The sequence below is a fragment of the Asparagus officinalis genome, chromosome 7 (genome assembly GCF_001876935.1).
Source record: "Asparagus officinalis chromosome 7, Aspof.V1, whole genome shotgun sequence".
In the NCBI taxonomy this organism is placed as follows: Eukaryota; Viridiplantae; Streptophyta; class Magnoliopsida; order Asparagales; family Asparagaceae; genus Asparagus; species Asparagus officinalis.
Window position 1 is genome coordinate 8,276,044 of NC_033800.1, and position 19,688 is coordinate 8,295,731.

General features: G+C 37.5%; 1 long non-coding RNA gene across 1 annotated transcript; it reads right to left on the reverse strand.

The window, feature by feature from the left end:
• Positions 10,210–12,018, reverse strand: LOC109849794. The gene is made up of 2 exons (XR_002249236.1): positions 11,531–12,018; positions 10,210–10,431 (listed from the first exon to the last, which is right to left on the reverse strand). It is a non-coding gene; the product is annotated as an uncharacterized LOC109849794 (long non-coding RNA).

Here is a 19,688-nt window from a genome sequence, read left to right on the forward strand (position 1 = left end):
CCTCCCGGTCCTTCTCCTGGCAAGATCCCCAACCGCAACCAGGGCCGGCCGTGCTCCAGGCAACCCGAAGCAAGTACCTATAGCTCTCATCCCTCAGTCGGCATCGTCTCCAGCTCCCCGAACTCCTCGGGCCCATAAACCCTCCCCTCGAAAACCGCCCCTCGGAAATCGTTGAACCCCACCCCCTCCTTCTTCTGGAACTCCCTGCAGGGCCTCAGCGCCGCGGGGATGCCGTCGTCGTCGTGGACGAAGAGCCAGGCGTTCATGCCGGTGGCGCAGACGGTTAGGGTTTCCCACTTGGTGCCCTTCAGGGCTTGCTCCACCAGGGAGTTCTTGGCGACGACGAGCTTGGCGGAGGGAGGGAGGGATGCTCGGAGGTTCTGGAGCTGCTTGGTGCTGAGGCCGTTGCAGTAGAGGCCGGCGATGAAGTGGCAGGCTTTGTGAGGGAGATTATGGGGCGGATTGACGACATTTTTTTTTTTAGGGTTTGGTTTCGTTTGGGGGAGCGGAGGTTTTGGGGAGGAGGATGAAACTGGGGGTTCTAGGGAAGGAGGGGTTTGGATTGGGCTGGGCCTGTTATTCTGTTAATCTTCCTTTTTCCAAAATTTCCCCCCATTTTATTTATGGATTTGTTTTCATGTTTACCTTCCAAGTTTGGATGCTTGATGAATTACCACTCCATTCTGCAACATTAAATCAAAGGGCGCGATTTCAATTTCGTTGCACACACAATTAGAAAGAAATTTGCAAAATAGACCTATTTTGCTAAATATTTAGCAAAACAGACCGTTTTGCTAAATATTTAGCAAAATAGACCTTTTTTGGCCAACAGGTCAAAAAGGGACAAATTTTTAAAAGCACCCATTTTTCATTTTTATATAGCAAAATCGACCTCTTCATTTTTTAATTTGCAAAACCGACCCTTTTCAAAAGAAAAGGGTCGGTTTTGCAGCGGAGTTCATTTTCGAACTACACGGGACTGCTAGTTCTGTGTAGTTCAGCCAAGAATTGAAATGCACGGGACTGCTAGTCCCGTGCATTTGATTGTTATTTCATAACTTCGCCAGCAATTCACCATATCCACACTCCGCTCACCTACAACCTCAAAATCAACAGTGGACCCCACATCATCACGTTCATTGTGTTAGACCATAGAGGGGGGGTGATTAGGGTCTTATGCTAATCTAATCCGATTAAATGCCAATTAAAATTAATTAACAAGCTATCCTAGCAAGTATGAAATACAACAATGAATATGAGCTAGGATAAGCGATATAAACAATAAGATATATCCTAACAAAGAGATATAGGCAATGTGATATATGCAAGGATATGAAACTAACACAAGGATAAACAATATGAACTAGATAGTGGATCATATAAATAATGAGCTAATGACTATGGCGACAAGAAATATAAACACAAGTATAAATAAACGCCAAAGCACACTCAAACACAAGATATGATCACGGAGTTCGGACCTTCCGTCCTACGTCTCCGCTCCCCACTCCCGGGGAGAAATCCACTAACTCAACCGGGTTTTCTACGTTCACCCGAACAACGTTTACACCTCACACTCGGCTTTCTAGCTAGTGTGTAACAATGAGATTAATCAAATCTAAACTCAATATAAAACTAGCTTTAATAGAAATGATAATTAACAAATAATTATAAGTAAAAGCTAGAGTTGAGTTTAGGAAAACTTTTCTAGATCAAGATTTAGAGATGGAGATTTGAGGCCCAAACAATAAGATAATCTCCTCCACTTATGAAAGATAAAACTGCTTTAAACCAAACCCTTAAACAAGCTTAAACAAGCTTAAACTCTTTTTAAAAACCCTTGTTTAAAAACTTCTTGGCTTACTAAAAACAGAGATCAAAGAGGGTTTTTATAGCCTCCAAAACCTCAGACCAAAACCCCTTACAAAAAGACCAAAAAACCATCTGCAACGGCTCTAAAAAGAGCCGTTGGGACTCCAGCGGTTGACCGATAAAAATCGCGGTCGACCGCGAACAAGGTCAGAAACTCAGGAGACATCCAGAGAGTTCGTCGGTCGACCGACGGAAAATTTCGGTCGACCGGCGGTACTGTAGCAGGTATATCCGATTTTATAAAATCGGTTAAAATAGTAAAACAGCTCCAAAAATTATGAAATTTTAAGGGAAGGTTCTAGACATGTATAAAAACATGTTAGAGAAAGAATTTCTGAAAAATCATTTCCCAGTTGAGAGAAATAAATGTTTGAACATAGAAATACAGTTTCTAAAAATCTACTGTGATACACGATTTTGTAAAATCAATTAGGCACAGTAAATCAACTCCAAAAATAGTAAAATTTTGAGGAAAGTTTCTAAACATGTAGATAAACATGGCAAAGAAAGAATTTCTTGAATATCACTTCCCATTTATAAAAACTCATCTGTTTTGTAAAACATGCACGAACATGTGCACGAACGAAAACGTGAATTTGTAAATTCCTTTAAACATAACAAATCAATTCCAAACTTGATGAAACTTTGAGAAATATTTGCAAATGATATTTTGAACATGTTACAAAAAGAATTTTCCAATTTGCATTTTCCAATTGTGAAATCTCATTATTTTGCAAAAGTGTTCAAAACATAAAAACCCAAAACCATGCATGTATATATATAACTATATATATACATAGAAACCAAATACGTGTGTGTATATGATATTGAGCTTAAGGTACTTAACACACATAATATAAAACATAAACTAGATTCCCCAAGCCGATCTTGATCTTCAATAAGCTTGACTTGGTACACTTTGCGGATGAAGCTTGAACTTGATCTTTAACTTGAATTGTATGTTGCTTCACTCCACAATTCCGCCAACCTCCATTTGATATCGTCGTTATGGCGCAATCCATCCATCCTCCAACTACGTTGTTTGTCTACAATACATAAGAATGTACAAACACTAGACAAACAACATTAGTAGTAAATTGTTTGTAAATCATCATCAAAACAAGAAGGCCAACAATCTCCCCCTTTTTGATGATGACAAACAATTTACAAAAAGGAATATATGCATGAAGGAAATGAATATACAATGTATAATATATCATGCATATAAACAAGAAAGAATATACTCACAATATTTCTCCCCCTTTGACAACATCAAAAAGGGGACAAAAGAATTAAGAGAGCGAAAGCTCCCCCTATCAATAAGCACGGGTGAGTATCAAACATAAAAAGATATAGGGATTTCTCCCCCTATCAAGAAGCCATATGGAATATATAAAATGAAGTGCAAGGCAAACATGTGAGCAAGCATAACCATGCTAAACAAGACTCACATACAAAAATACAATGATGACACATATTAATATGCCATTTAAATAATGTGTCTCAAAACATAAACATAAAAATCATGTATAAAAATAGATTTATGAAATCAAATGAAAAGAAACATGAAAATCATGCAAAAAGTTTTCAAATGAAAACAAATCAACCAAAAGAATTCATAAATCAAAATTTATATCCAAAACCGATGTTTGATCAATGAAATGAATTTTCTTTGTGGGATTTGATCAAACCACATATGGAATACATTATAAGGCACGAAATAATATATCATGCATATAAGCAAGAAATGATATACTCACAATATTTCTCCCCCTTTGACAACATCAAAAAGGGGACAAAAGAATTAAGAGAGCGAAAGCTCCCCCTACCAATAAGCATGGGTGAGTATCAAACAAGTATAGGGATTGCTCCCCCTATCAAAAAGCCATATAGAATATATGAAATGAATATCATGGCAAAACATATGTGAGCAAGCATACATGAATATGCTAAAAATTTACTCACATACATGAAGATAATGAGAACACATATAAATATGTCAATATGAAAATAGTGTCTCATTAACAGAAAAAAAAAAATATAAAAACCATATAAAAGAATAGATTTATGAAATCAAAAGAAGAGGAACATGAGAATCATGTAAAAAGTTTTCAAATGAAAACAAATCAACCAAAAGAATTCATAAATCAAAATTTAAGTCCAAAAATGTAAAATCAAATCATCATTGATTCAAAAATCAAGAGAGGCAACTATATCTAGCTCTTGAGCTAGTATCAACCCATATGAACATTTTTAGCACCCGGTAAACAATGTTTGGGAATAAACACCCAATAACTCCGGAGGGTTATATAAACATAGTCCTCTCATCAAAACAAAACAACTAATCATGAAAACAAAAGATTTTATAAATTATAAATTGTTTTCATATAGAAAGATTTCAAAGCATAATTTTCAAAACCAAGATAAAGAAGGATAAATAAGAATACTAAAATTCTTGGTTTAAAATTTAAATTTGTTTTGGTACCCAAGAACTCTTGGTACCAAAAGATTTAGGGACATGACCCCTATCATTTAAGCTCAAAGCCTTAGGGTTATGAACCCTCTTAGGCATATATGGTGCACTAACATGGTCAAAACAATATTCATTCAAATGACCCTTCCGATTGCAATTTGTGCAATGAAAGAGATCCATTTGTTTTTGTGGACCATTAGCTCGTGCACGGGAATCATTTGCAAATAAAGATTTTCTTTTAAAATTATTTTGCAAATGAGAAACATTATTAAACAAAGGTGGTTTACTTGAGAAATTTGGCAAGTTTGAATATTTATTCAAATCATAACAAAACTTCGCCAAATGGCCAAATCTACCACAAACATCACATTTAAACTTTTGTGGCTTAATAAAATCATTTGGCAAAGGTGAAGTCTTTTTCAAATCATAGCAAAATTTTGCCAAATGGCCAAAACGTCCACAAATATCATATTTAAACACATTTGCATGTTTATGATGTGCATGATAAGCATATGCATGTATATGTGATGAGGAAGCTACATGAGATGCACAAGAAAGATTAATATTCTTATGTTTTTGTGCATCATAGCAAAATTTAGCTAGATGGCCTTTACGGCCGCAAATTGAATTTAGCTAAATGGCCTTTACGACCACAAATGGAGCACTTGTAAACTTTGCTATACAAGTGTGCATAGTGTATGGGTGATTTACTAGATTTAGCACACTTGTCCATAAGTTTCTTATGATTATCAATGCATATTTTCAAAGTTGAATCTAAAGATGAAATACTATTTTTCATAAGATTCAAATCTTCATTTTTAGGTACATATGCATTTTTAGAAGTAGAACATAAATAATCATTTATAAAGGAAGCAGTATTATTTTGTATGTTCTTTACTTCTAACATGGCATTATCTCTTTCATGAGTTAAACTAGCAACGTTTGAAGTTAAAGAAACATGATCCAATTTTAATTTTTCATTGTTTTCTTTAAGGATCACATTTTCATTAGAAATAGTTTCAAACTTAGATGCTAACAACTCATGATCGGATTTCAAAATTTCATGCTTGCTTTGTAAATTAATGAAATCATTTTTCAATTTGTTAAAGGCATGTAATAATTTTTCACTAGCACAAGCAAGTTCATCATTAGGTAAATCATTAATGGTTTCGAACTTGCAAACCTCACTAGGGCTATCGCCTAGTGGCCGTGTGCATGATAAAGCTCCAATATTACTTGAGGAAGAATCCGCCGGAATCCTTTGGATCTCTTCCAAGTTACCATGATGTGCTTCTATGAATGTCCACAATTTGTAAGCACTATCAAAGGAAACAAGCTTGTTAGAAATAGAGGAATCAAGTGCATTATGCATATATTCTAACACAATCTTGTTCATGGTAAACAATCTTTTGTCATTTTTGCTCCACTTGGATTTCTCTATAGTGGGTACAATATAAGCATTATCAATAATTCCCCATAGATCAATATTTTTAGATTGCACAAAAAGTTTAAATCTAGAAGCCCATTGTGCATAGGGAAAGTTAATGAATTTAGGAGCAACATTGGATTCATAGCCTAACAAAGGTGCACAATTCATGTTCATGATAAATATATGTGTGCAAGCAAGACAAATGCAATCAAAACAAGATTAGCATAAAAAATAACTTGGATCTTTAACTCAAGGCGATTAGACCTTAAATCAAAGAGCACCAAGCTCTGATTGTTAGACCCTAGAGGGGGGGGGATTAGGGTCTTATGCTAATCTAATCTGATTAAATGCCAATTAAAATTAATTAACAAGCTATCCTAGCAAGTATGAAATACAACAATGAATATGAGCTAGGATAAGCGATATAAACAATAAGATATATCCTAACAAAGAGATATAGGCAATGTGATATATGCAAGGAGATGAAACTAACACAAGGGTAAACAATATGAACTAGATAGTGGATCATATAAATAATGAGCTAATGACTATGACGACAAGAAATATAAACACAAGTATAAATAAACGCCAAAGCACACTCAAACACAAGATATGATCACGGAGTTCGGACCTTCCGTCCTACGTCTCCGCTCCCCACTCCCGGGGAGAAATCCACTATCACAACCGGGTTTTCTACGCTCACCCGAATAACGTTTACACCTCACAGTGTCGGTTTTCAACGCTCACCGATCAACGTTCACACTCACCCTCACAATGTCGGTTTTCAACGTTCACCGATCAACGTCACTCCTCACACTCGGTTTCTAGCTCACCGAAAACCTCACTACACACTCGGTTTCTAGCTCACCGAAAACCTTACAACACTCACAATGTAACAAATATAAATTTGTTCTCTACAATAGATGAGAACACAATGAAAGCACAACTCAAAGTTACAATCTCTCACCACCCAACTATACTATGTATGTAAATACTAAAAGCTCAAGTGGGTGTGTGTAACAATGAGATATAATAAAATCTAACTCAAATAGCAAACTAGCAATAATAAGAATATGAAAATCAATAATAAAATTGCTAGAGAAAAGAGTTAGAAAAAATTCTCTATAAATACAAAGAGAGGATGATGAAATATTAAAGATGAACTCTTCAACAACTGATGTAAGCTCCTCTTTGTAAAACCCCAAACTTAAAACAAACTAACCAAGCTTAAACCCTTATTAAACTTTTGTTTTAAAAACTTCTTGGTTTGCTTAGCCAAAAATCCCAAGTCAAAAGACCAAAAAACCATCTTCAACGGCTCTAAAAAGAGCCGTTGGGACTCCAGCGGTTGACCGATGAAAATCGCGGTCGACCGCGAACAAGGTCAGAAACTCAGGAGACATCCAGAGAGTTCGTCGGTCGACCGGCGGAAAATTTCGGTCGACCGGCGGTACTGTAGCAGGTATATCCGATTTTATAAAACCGGTTAAAAATAGTAAACCAGCTCCAAAAATTATGAAATTTTTAGGGAAGGTTCTAGACATGTATAAAAACATGTTAGAGAAATAATTTCTGAAAAATCATTTCCCAGTTGAGAGAAATAAATGTTTGAACATAGAAATACAGTTTCTAAAAATCTACTGTGATACACGATTTTGTAAAATCAATTAGGCACAGTAAATCAACTCCAAAAATAGTAAACTTTTGAGGAAAGTTTCTAAACATGTAGATAAACATGTCAAAGAAAGAATTTCTTGAATATCACTTCCCATTTATAAAAACTCATCTGTTTTGTAAAACATGCACGAACATGTGCACGAACAAAAACATGATTTTGTAAATTCCATTAAACATAACAAATCAATTCCAAACTTGATGAAACTTTGAGAAATGTTTGCAAATGATATTTTGAACATGTTACAAAAAGAATTTTCCAATTTGCATTTCCCAATTGTGAAATCTCATTATTTTGCAAAAGTGTTCAAAACATAAAAACCCAAAACCATGCATGTATATATATAACTATATATATACATAGAAACCGCGGATGAAGCTTGAACTTGGATCTTGAACTTTGAATAGCAAGGCTTCACCGACATTCCGCCAACCTCCTTTGGATATGATCGTTGAAGCTCTATTCCATCCATCCTCCAACAACGTTGTTTGTCTATAATACATAAGAATGTACAAACACTAGACAAACAACATTAGTAGTAAATTGTTTGTAAATCATTATCAAAACAAGAAGGCCAACACATTGCACCACCGCGTCCATAACGTGGTTATTTTCACGTTTGACATTAACCGATCAAAGCTCCAAAATCAGCAGAAGCAGCTCTATTCACCGCATTCTTCAAATTAGTCTTCGACCCCGGCGAAGCACTCGAACTCTATACGAACATGTGCAGCTCCTTGTTGTTCGAACCCTGACCCGCATTCACACCCGCGCTCGGGTTCCTCTTCCCCCCGCTCCCTGCTACAACCCGCTCGTCAAATCACTGTTCTCTCCAGGCCCCATGTGCTCCCGCCTCAGCGTCACGTGCACCTTAATGGTTGAGGAGAGAGGACGTCGGAGTTCGACCCGGAAAGGAGTGATGGAGCCGGCGATGCGACTGCTCGGCGATGAGGGCCTTGGCTCCGCGGTACTCGAAGATGAAGTGCTCCCTTGTTTAGCTTAGCTTAGCTAGGAGGAGGAAGATATGGTGAACTGCTAACAACAATCAAATGCACGGGACTAGCAGTCCCGTGCATTTCAATTCTTGGCTGAACTACACGGGACTAGTAGTCCCGTGTAGTTCGAAAATGAACTCCGCTCCAAAACCGACCCTTTTCTTTTGAAAAGGGTCGGTTTTGCAGATTAAAAAATGAAGGGGTCGATTTTGCTATATAAAAATGAAAAAGTGGTGCTTTTAAAAATTTGTCCGTCAAAAAGAGGTCGATTTTGCAAAACAGACCATTCGAAACATACGGGAATAATAGTCCTGTATGATTTAATGGGGGATTAATTCGTACGGGACTACTAGTCATGTATGTTTCGAATGGTCTGTTTAGCAAAATCGATATCTTTTTGGCATGTTGACCAAAAAGATGTCGATTCTGCTAAATATTTAGCAAAACGGTCTGTTTTGCTAAATATTTAGCAAAATATGTCTATTTTGCAAATTTTTCCTTAAAAATACATGTTTGGCGATAGAGATTTAATGACCCACATTGTTCATTGCGATCTGTGTACTCAAAATTGTATGGAGACTAAAAATCACATAGATTCAACGTTTATACCAGTAGTGACCTAGAGATGAAGCAGACTCTAACGGTCTCAATGGTGAATTTTCAATGGTGAAAAGGTTAGCTGCAAAACTAATGTACGAGAATACTCTAGGGGAAAAAAATATTCACCCACCCTTCCCCCACTTTATGGTTGATTTGAGGTGTAAATCTGCACATATACAGATTTGGAATGTCAATATGCAAATGTGGTTTTCGAGCTTTACCCTACGCCTAATCCAACACTAACCCCTATCCCCTAAACACTCTCGAACGCTCGAACAACTATATCAGCTCTATTTATAACTTCCATAAATTATCGTGTTTTATCACGCAAAGAATCTTCATAGAAACCATGAAGATCAACCATTCTTTAACTTTTAACTAACCAAACATGTTACAATCATAAAACAAATTGAGACAACAATTAATATCCTTCAGGAGGACATCTTTTAGGCTATGTTATGTTCGGTTTGAGAGAAAGGGAGAGAAAAGAAAAAGAAAGAGAAAGTAAAAAAGAAAGGAAAAGAAAAAGAAAAGAAAATGACATTCTTTTTATTGTTTGGTTAGAAAGAATATTATAAGGAAAATTAGAAGAAAATTCATAAGAAAATCATTTTCTCTTGTTTGGTTACCTTTCTGAGAAAAAAATAAAGAAAATTATCACAACATAATTTTAATTCATACTTTTTGGAATTAGATTTAGATTTTAAATAATTTACAAAAAATAATTAAATTAAATTGTGGTTCTATCATATTTTCAAAAAATTTACAAGTTACCGAACATGTTTGCACAATCTTAACTCAATAAAATTTAGTCAAATTTACGACGACTCTAAATTTGCATATAATCTTACATGGTCTTAGACTTGCAAGTTATTCATAACCTCAAGTGAAGAAAGATGATTCCGATTAAGCTCTACACAATGATGCAATTCAAGCATAATTATTCAAAATTAGTATCAGTCATATCTTGGGAAGTAACAAGTTAATAAATATGTATTCAAAAAAAATGGCAATTTCCTAACACAAAAACTTGAGTGGCCATCAACATCGAGTTTGAAAATATTAACAAGCAGAAGCACAACCACAATTCTGCTAATTAAAGAACAACATTTCTCAAACATAATATTTGCAGACAGAAAGGTCAATGAAAGAACCAAAACAAATCTAAAGTAAATGTCATGATATTCCTAATATAAAGTATAATCCATTTCTAGTCACAAAGTCTATTACAATCAATTTCATATAGAAAATCTTAACCAACAAAGTTTATTACAATCAATTTTATATATAGAGAATATTAACCAAAGAGAGAGAGAAAAATATGCCGAAGTCCTTGGTTTTGACTTTAGTGAGCCCATCAAAACATCAATCTCGCATCTTTCATCCTCTAAAATTAATTTAAAAAAATTCAAGTAAGTAGAATATAAACATCAAAAACCTATAAAATGAAGTCTTAACATTCTTTTGGTAAGTTTGTATATACAATAACTGTTGAAAAATCTAACCAGCAAGAAAGACAACATATGATTATCTGAAAATACACTACAACATGATGGATATATGAAAGGTAAGTAGCGTACAAACGTTAATTTAATGATGGTGATCTCTCCGCATCACAAATATATTTTGCACAAAATAATTTAATCAGTGCACAAAGATGGTCACAATTTTTGATAACAATACATATAACCCAACTTTGACATTCGGTTTTACAGGTTGAACCCTCTTGGCAACAGATGTTCTAAACCCGAAAAACTTCAATTCTCAAGCATGATAAACAAAACAACATAAAACACCAACATCTGCAGCAATTTAAACAAACTGAACTTCTGATTCTTTGGTGTGTGAGAAACTTAATTCATTGCTGAAACTACATTTTTAAGAGGATAATATATGGAAGGTCCAGGGAAGGCATGTGAATAAAAGAAAAATAAAGATGAGAGCAGAAATAGTGTAACACTAGCAAGCCAAAAATCTAATCCTTAATAATTCTAGCTGAAGTTGGATACTGGCACCAAAAGACTAATCATGCAGCAAATTATGTAAAACTGACAGGCTATAATGCTGATATAAAGGTCCGCAGACAAAATCCGCTACAAATTATATCTAACACAGTAAAAAGTAAAACATAAACGAAGATGTGAGCTCAGCACTCATTTGGGTACCACATAAACAGGGAATAGGTTGTATCAGAAAGAAACTTAATAGCAATCTTGAATATTTTTTTGCAATAATCTGTCATAGTACGCTGATTCACAAGCCAGAGTTTACCGAAAGCTATTTTCTGCAGGTAAATCAACAATGTCAAACAATACTAACTTGGCATTTTAACTAAATTTAATGTCTTCGTCTGGAATAAATATGAAAGGCAAGACGGCTTTTATATTAGGCAAAGGAATGTAAGTCAGTTTTTTTTGTCATTATATCTTAAACTTATGAACTAGATGGTAAATGCAAACATGTAATTAGAGTGTAAATTAAATTACCTCCTAGTACCGGTACCAAGATTGTGTGATGCCCATCCAAGCTTAATCTCCAACCACCTTTTCCTCCAATGAATTGGTAACCTAATGATGTGCATCATGCACTCAAACCTGTGTCGTGTGCATATACAATTGACCTAATAAGAGTAAACTGACATAACTCTCTATCACAATGAAGAAAGATTCCTACACTTTTGCCTATAAACCAACATAAGCTCCAATATAGTTATAACTTAGAAGTAAACCAAAATATTTGTGTGAATTCACATTCTCAGCAGTATATAAGTTAGCCAACAATTCAATCATCTAAGCAAATATCAACACCAGACCTCAGGGTCTAAGCATAAACAACAGAGTAGCAGAAGGATATATCACAAAACCGAACCATAACTGCTCCAGGCAAATAATATAGCAGCATAGTGTAAGTAATAAATCTAAAAAGAACACAAGATAACACAACAAAAGAAAATTAGCAAAGTATATGCAGAATATAACTACTATATGTTAGCTAAACCAAAAGAAGAAAAATGACAGTGATAAAACCCTTCCAAGGAAAAGCCATCACATGATCCCATCTCCTATAAGAGATGTTTTGGCAGAACTTGTATTCATTGAACACAAGCTGAGACCTGCTCTATTGCATTGCGAAATAAACAAATTTTCAGTAACTCTTTTGCATTGAGCTAACAGATGAGCGACTGCTCATCAGTAACTGCACACGCACAATACTGAGCAATTACCAGTTTACTTTTCCTCAATTTATCAGTTAGATCGAGGACTCCATAAGCATGCTAATCAAGAAAGACTCACGAATTTTACTAATTGCACCAACATGAGAAACCAAGAAGAATAAACTGCGTATAGAGACTTTGAATCAAACAGATGTACCACCTATCAGCATAAGACAAAATACAAGAAACAAGAGGATCCTAAACAACCATCCCCTAATTCCATGATTCACAGAAATTGATACACCACTTTAGCATTAAAAATAGGAAGCAAACTGAGAAAACAAAAAGAGAACAAAGCATAAACAAAACAGCAACAACATCAGTATGACATAACTCTATCACAATGGAGAACATTACATAATCCAAATTTAGATGTTATAAAACATAGTGAGATATTCAGTTTGTGCATAAAACATAGTGAAATTTTCAGTTTGTGTGCGTGGAGGTCCTGTTGCATGTTGTATCAAGCCGTGGATGTTTTCAGAAAGATGAATCATGATACCATTTTCAACAATATAACAGTAATCTGTTTCTAGTACCTATAAGCAGAGATCAAGTGTTGGCTGATCTAAAGTTACTTTCAGAAATTATACCCTATTCTTTATATTTGCACTTAAATGAGCTACAATTGAACAAAATACAAGGAGAAGTAAGCATTATGAATTTTGATTTTCAGGACCCCATGCGTCACAGCCTTAGAAAAACAATCGAGGATTTTGAACAAACAGAAAATACATGTGCATGCGAGGTGAAGTTTTTCTCGAGAAAAGATCGACATACAAAACATAGCAGTACAATTGTAATCTATGGAGGAAGTCATGAAAGACAAGCAGAAAGATAATTCATTGTAAAGAACTTGTATAACACATATGGAACACAGTTGATTGTAAAACTAGTCATGCGCAGGTGTGAAATTAAACTGCACTAAATCCAAGTCAACTAACAGTGGCTATTAGCTATAGAATTTCTTATTGATGGACGCAAAGTCACGCCCTCACGCCTCGGAAGCGATATCACCTGAGAGATAGCATTGGCTTTTGTTATCACAAAAGCACAAGTCAACCTCTATATTCTTGTTTCTCAAAGAAAACTATAATAGATAGTGAAATTCTTATTTCTCAAAGGAAACAAGAATCGAAAGTGAGATATTTCAACAAAGTGAAATATACACTCTTCCTCTCATCAGTTCTAGGACTGAAATGTCAAGGGAACCTACAAGCAATGGCAACTTACAGTTAAGATAATACAAACACGAGATTTACGTGGTTCGACAAACTTGCCTACGTCCACGGGAGGGAGGTTTCACTATGAGGAGAATATCAAACTATTATAAGTTCTCTCTTCCTCTCTCTTTTCTTTTCCTCTCAAGTTTCTCACTCACTCAAGAATTTCCCACACCAGATTTTCCCCACACAACTCTCTCTTCAATTCCACTCCTATTTATAGGAACCGAAGGGAGTGAGGGCCGATCAAGAGAGCATGGCCCTCCCATGCTTGTACCCTCATAGCATGGCCAAGAACTCCCATGCTTGTACCCTCACAGCCTAGCTTTTGTTAGCTGCCGGTTCCCCATGCTTGTTCACAACATGGGTAAGAGCATGGGGACCCACGTTCACAATTCTCCACCTCATACATCATTTGATAAACCTCAAATTTTGGACGAACATCAGGAGAACACCACGAACTTCACCAGAGAGATCCAGGCCAAACCAGTTGCGTCACTATACCACGGCTGCCTACGTACCCTCCACCGGGATCAAGCTAACCATAGTTCTGCAACTATACTCCAACATAGTCTCCACCACTTCCCAGGACCCGTATCCGCGGTACCTTTCAAGTACCTTAGGACATATTTCACCGCTTCCCAGTGCGCATTTCCCAGATTCGCCATGAACCTGCTGACCACACTAACCGCCTGTGAAATATCTGGACGTGTACACACTATGGCATACATAAAACTGCCAACTGCACTAGCATAAGGAACACGCTCCATGTATGCCTTATCTTCCACTGTAGTGGGAGATTGTTTACCTGAGAGCCTGAAATGTGAAGCCAATGGAGTCGCCACCGACTTTGTACTTTGCATCCCGAACCTTGCGATCACCCACTCTATGTAACCCTTCTGACTCAAGAACAATCGTCGATTCGCCCGCTCTCTTCTAATCTCCATTCCCAGTATTTTTCTTGTAGCGCTCATGTCCTTCATCTCGAACTCTTTACCAAGTTGAGATTTTAGTCTATCTCCACTTTGTTCTTCGATGCAATAAGCATGTCCTCCACATACAAAAGAAGATAGATATAATCACCTCCACGAAGCTTCCGAATGTAAACACAACAATCATAATCGCTTCGGGAAAATCCATGCTTCAGCATGAAGGAGTCAAATCGCTTGTACCACTGCCGAGGAGATTGCTTCAATCCATAGAGTGACTTCCTCAAGCGACATACATGATGCTCCTTATCCTCAACCTTATAGCCCTCCGGTTGATGCATATAGATCTCTTCATCCAAGTCTCCGTGCAAGAAGGCCGTCTTGACGTCGAGTTGTTCCAGCTCAAGATCACCAAGAGCAACAATACTCAATAGCACCCGAATAGAAGTGTGTTTCACCACCAGAGAAAATATCTCATTGTTATTCATACCCTCTCTTTGTGCAAATCCCTTAGCCACTAGCCTCGCCTTGTACCTCGTACCACCGAGTTCTGAAGGATCTTCCTTTCTTTTATACAGCCACTTACAACCTATAGCTTTTTTTTCTACGGGTAATGGGATCACCTCCCATGTTTGATTCTTCCGAAGAGATTTTATCTCCTCCTCCATCGTAGCCAACCAACTCTCACTATCTCTATCCTGAATAGCTTTCTTGAAGGAGACCGGCTCATCTTCCTCCACCGAAAGTACGTACTCAACCAAATTAACCTGCCTATAGTGTTTCAGGGGTTGATCAACCCCTAGCTTCTGTACCTACTTGTATGCTCGCCTTGGCCTAGTGGAAGCCAAGCTATCCTCGAGCTGCTGTTGTTGTAGTGCTGAACCTCCTCCTGCTCAAGCTCATCATCTACCTGATTTCTCACTTGAACATGACTAGATCCTGATTGGTCTTTAGGTTCTATATCAATAACCTAGGACTTAGAATTCCCAACAGTCTCAACACCATCATCCTTAGGCACCCTAGAAATCATGGACTTCTCATCAAAAGTAACGTCTCTGCTGATCACGAACTTTGAATCTTCTGTACACCAAATGCGATAGCCTTTTACACCCTTTGCATACCCCAAGAAAATTACCTTCTTGGCCCTCGCGTTAAGCTATCCCTCGTTGACGTGATAGTAGGCGGTACACTCAAAGATTCGGAGCCTCTCATAATCTGCATGTTCCCCTGACCACACCCGATAGGGTGTATCACCGTCCAATGTCGAATGTGAAGATCGATTCACTATATAGCAAGCTGTAGCAATCGACTCTGCCCACCATTCTTTGCCCAAACCAGCATAAGATCGCATACTCACTGCTTTCTCCCGCAGTGTTCGGTTCAGTCTCTTCGCGACCCCATTTTGCTATGGTGTAGATCTAATTGTCCAATGTCTGGCAATCCCCTCCTGATCACAGAACTCTTTAAAGACACCATCTGTATACTTTGTACCGTTATCAGATCTCAATGTCTTTAATTTTTTTTCCTATCCTGTTCTCAACCATCGCCTTCCACTTCTTGAATGTCTCAAATACCTCATTCTTATGCTTCAAAAAATAAATCCAAGCATATCTCGAATGATCATCTATGAATGAGACAAAATATCTGGAACCACCCTTAGAAGTTGTCGAAGCCGGATCCCAAACATCCGTGTGCACATAATCTAGAATCCCTCTGCTCTTGTGATTGCTTCTCAGAAATTGAACCCTGTGCGCCTTTCCATACACACAGTCCTCGAAAAAAATCCATGCAAGGCTTCTTCAGATTCTTCAGCAAACTCTCCTTACCAAGCAGATCCAGACCCTTCTCTGACATGTACCCAAACCGCCTATGTCATAACCGTGTGTGCTCACATGGGTCTCCACCACTTCCATCAGTTTCAACCGATGCATCTTCTGTCACTGTCGTACCCAAGAGAGTATATAGATTGCCATGACGAACGCCCTTCATCGCTACTAAGGAACCCCGAACAACCCTCTTCACTCCGTTCTCTGTTACAATCTTACAACCCCCGGAGTCCAAAGCACCAACTGAGATAAGATTCTTCCGCAAGTCGGGAACGTGCCTTACATCCGTCAAGGTTCGAACCACTCCATCATACATCTTGATCTTGATATCGCCTAACCCCACCGTTTTACAAGCATGATTATTCCCCATCAATACGGTTCCACCATCAATGCTTCTATAGGTAGTAAACCACTTCCTATTTAGACACATGTGGTAAGAGCAACCAGAATCAAGTATCCACTTCCCGAAGGTATCCTCGCCACCCGTGACGACATAGCATTCTTTATCACTCCCTTCCTCTGAAGCATAGCTCACTTCTTCCATGCCTTCTCTCCTCTCAGTCTTGTTGTTGTTCTTCTTCCCACCTACTCTCTTATTTGGACAGTCGACCTCACCGCATTTGAAATACGTTCTTCCCGCAAGAGGTCTCGATTTAGATCTAGACTTTCCTCCCTTGTTTTTTCCTCGCTCATTGCTCCTTCCTCTAGCAAACAATCCCTGCACTTATTCTTTGTTACCACATGTAGTCATGTCACTGGTTGCAATCTTCCGAAGATCATCCGCTAGAAGCGCCGTTCTAGTCTCATCCATCGTCAAATTGTCTCCCAGAAGCATCAGTGTTTGCACCAGGTTCTCTTAAGACTTCGGCAGAGATAGAAGTAGTAGAAACGCATGATCCTCGTCTTCTACAGTCACATCAATGTCCTTTAAATCCGATATTATCCTATCGAACTTGTTGATGTATTCCCGGATTGATGAGCCTTCCTCCATCTTGCAAGTGTACAATTTGGATTTTAAATAGATCCGGTTTGTTAGACTCTTCGTCATGAAAGTGCTCTCTAACTTTAACCACACGCCAGCAGCCATTTCCTCTCCATCTACCAAGAAAGCTACATCTCTTTCAAGGCAAAGAATAATCGACGCCCGTACTTTCAGATCCAGCTCCTCCCAATCCTCATCAGACATATCATTGTGCTTCTTCTCTTTTCCCGCCAAAGCTTTGTGCAACTTTTACGAAATCAATGAATTTTTCATCTGCATCCTCCAATAGAAAAAATTATTTTTCCCATTAAATTTTTCAATCTCGTACTTTCTAACTTTAACTGTTTTACTTGTAGACGCCATTCGCCGCTTGTTTTAGTAAATCCTCTTCTCTCAGGAATTTTAACAAATATCTTGTGTTCACCACACAATAATCAACCACCACCTCAGATTAGTAGCTCAACCATCGCCAATCTGAATAAGGGCTCTGATACTAATTGTTGGACACAGAGTCACGCTCTCACGCCTCGGAAGTGATATCACCTGAGAGATAACACTGGTTTTTGTTATCATAAAAGCACAAGTCAACCTCTATATTCTTGTTTCTCAAAGGAAACTAGAATAGATAGTGAAATTCTTATTTCTCAAAGGAAACAAGAATTAAAAGTGAGATATTTTAACAAAGTGAAATATACACTCTTAAGGGCTCTGATACTAATTGTTGGACACAGAGTCACGCTCTCACGCCTCGGAAGTGATATCACCTGAGAGATAACACTGGTTTTTGTTATCATAAAAGCACAAGTCAACCTCTATATTCTTGTTTCTCAAAGGAAACTAGAATAGATAGTGAAATTCTTATTTCTCAAAGGAAACAAGAATTAAAAGTGAGATATTTTAACAAAGTGAAATATACACTCTTTCTCTCATCAGTTCTAGGACTGAAATGTTGAGGGAACTTACAAGCAATGACAACTCACAGTTAAGATAATACAAACACGAGATTTACGTGGTTCGACAAACTTGCCTACGTCCACCGGAGGGGGTTTCACTATGAGGAGAATATCAAACTATTACAAGTTCTCTTTTCCTCTCTCTTTTCTTTTCCTCTCAAGTTTCTTACTCACTCAAGAATTTCCCACACCAGATTTTCCCCACACAACTCTCTCTTCAATTCCACTCCTATTTATAGGAACCGAAGGGAGTGAGAGCTGATCAAGAGAGCATGGCCCTCCCATGCTTGTACCCTCATAGCATGGCCAAGAAGTCCCATGCTTGTACCCTCACAGCCTGGCTTTTGTTAGCTGCCGGTTCCCCATGCTTGTTCACAGCATGGGCAAGAGCATGGGGACCCACGTTCACACTTATCATTCAAAGATAAAAAGCACTTACAGGCAAAGTTTTCATTATCGAATCTAGAGTCATATACCCTTTCCTCCAGTTCCCCACGGAACAAACGGCAATTTATTCCCCAATTTACATCCCCATTTGAATTATATTACAAGATTCCATAACTCAAATTATATTTACACCAAAAGAAAATGTTATTTACATTTTAGACAACCATTTTCTGTACTATACGTATTGCTCATAATAATAAGTAATAACCTTACGATATTTATCTACATGATCATCCACAGAGGAAAAAGGAGAGATATTACTTAAAACTTCTGCCATTGTGATCTTTGAAAAAAGGAGCACTGACTAAAAAAGAGAGATCTTGAAAAATTACCTCAACTTATGAATCATTGAGTTTTTTCTTTGCTAGATTCATTTTCACAGGAGAGAGATCTAAGAGGAGAACTCGAATCTTCAGCAAATCTGAGAAAATACAATCAGAACGGAGAGCTACAGTGTCGCTTTGCTGTTGAAACTGAGAAGTTGAACAACGGTTTGATTGGCGTCGTTCTGGGATTTGATCGGCATCGAGAGTTTGGACGGCGTCAAACTAGGGTTTAGGTAACCATGGATCGAGAGAGAGAGAGAGAGAGAGAGAGAGAGAAGAGAGAACGAGGAGGCGAGAGAGGAGAGAACAAGGAGGCGAGAGAACGAGGACTCGAGTTTTGGAGGGAGGTTGGAGGCGACGAGCAAGACGTTTCCGTCGTTCTCCCTCGTTTTCACTAGGGCAGCGGAGAGAAAAGAGGAAAGAAAAAAATATACCGATTTTTCTACAATAAAATTTATTTTATTTTTCCTTTTTATTTTCTTTCAAAGCAAACAGTAGAAACTCACTTTCTCTCACACTTTACTTTCCTTTCTCTCCCTTTCTCTCAAACCAAACATAGCCTTAATGAATAACGATCACAAACCTTGAGCTTTCTTGAACTTGCACCTACATATATTGTGAAGTCCAAACTAAAAAATAAACGATACCATCATGCAAAACATTTTGACATAAAGCACGGAACAATCGTTCCTTTTCATTCGAAAGGATAATCATGATCTGAAAGCAAATGCAAATGCAAATATC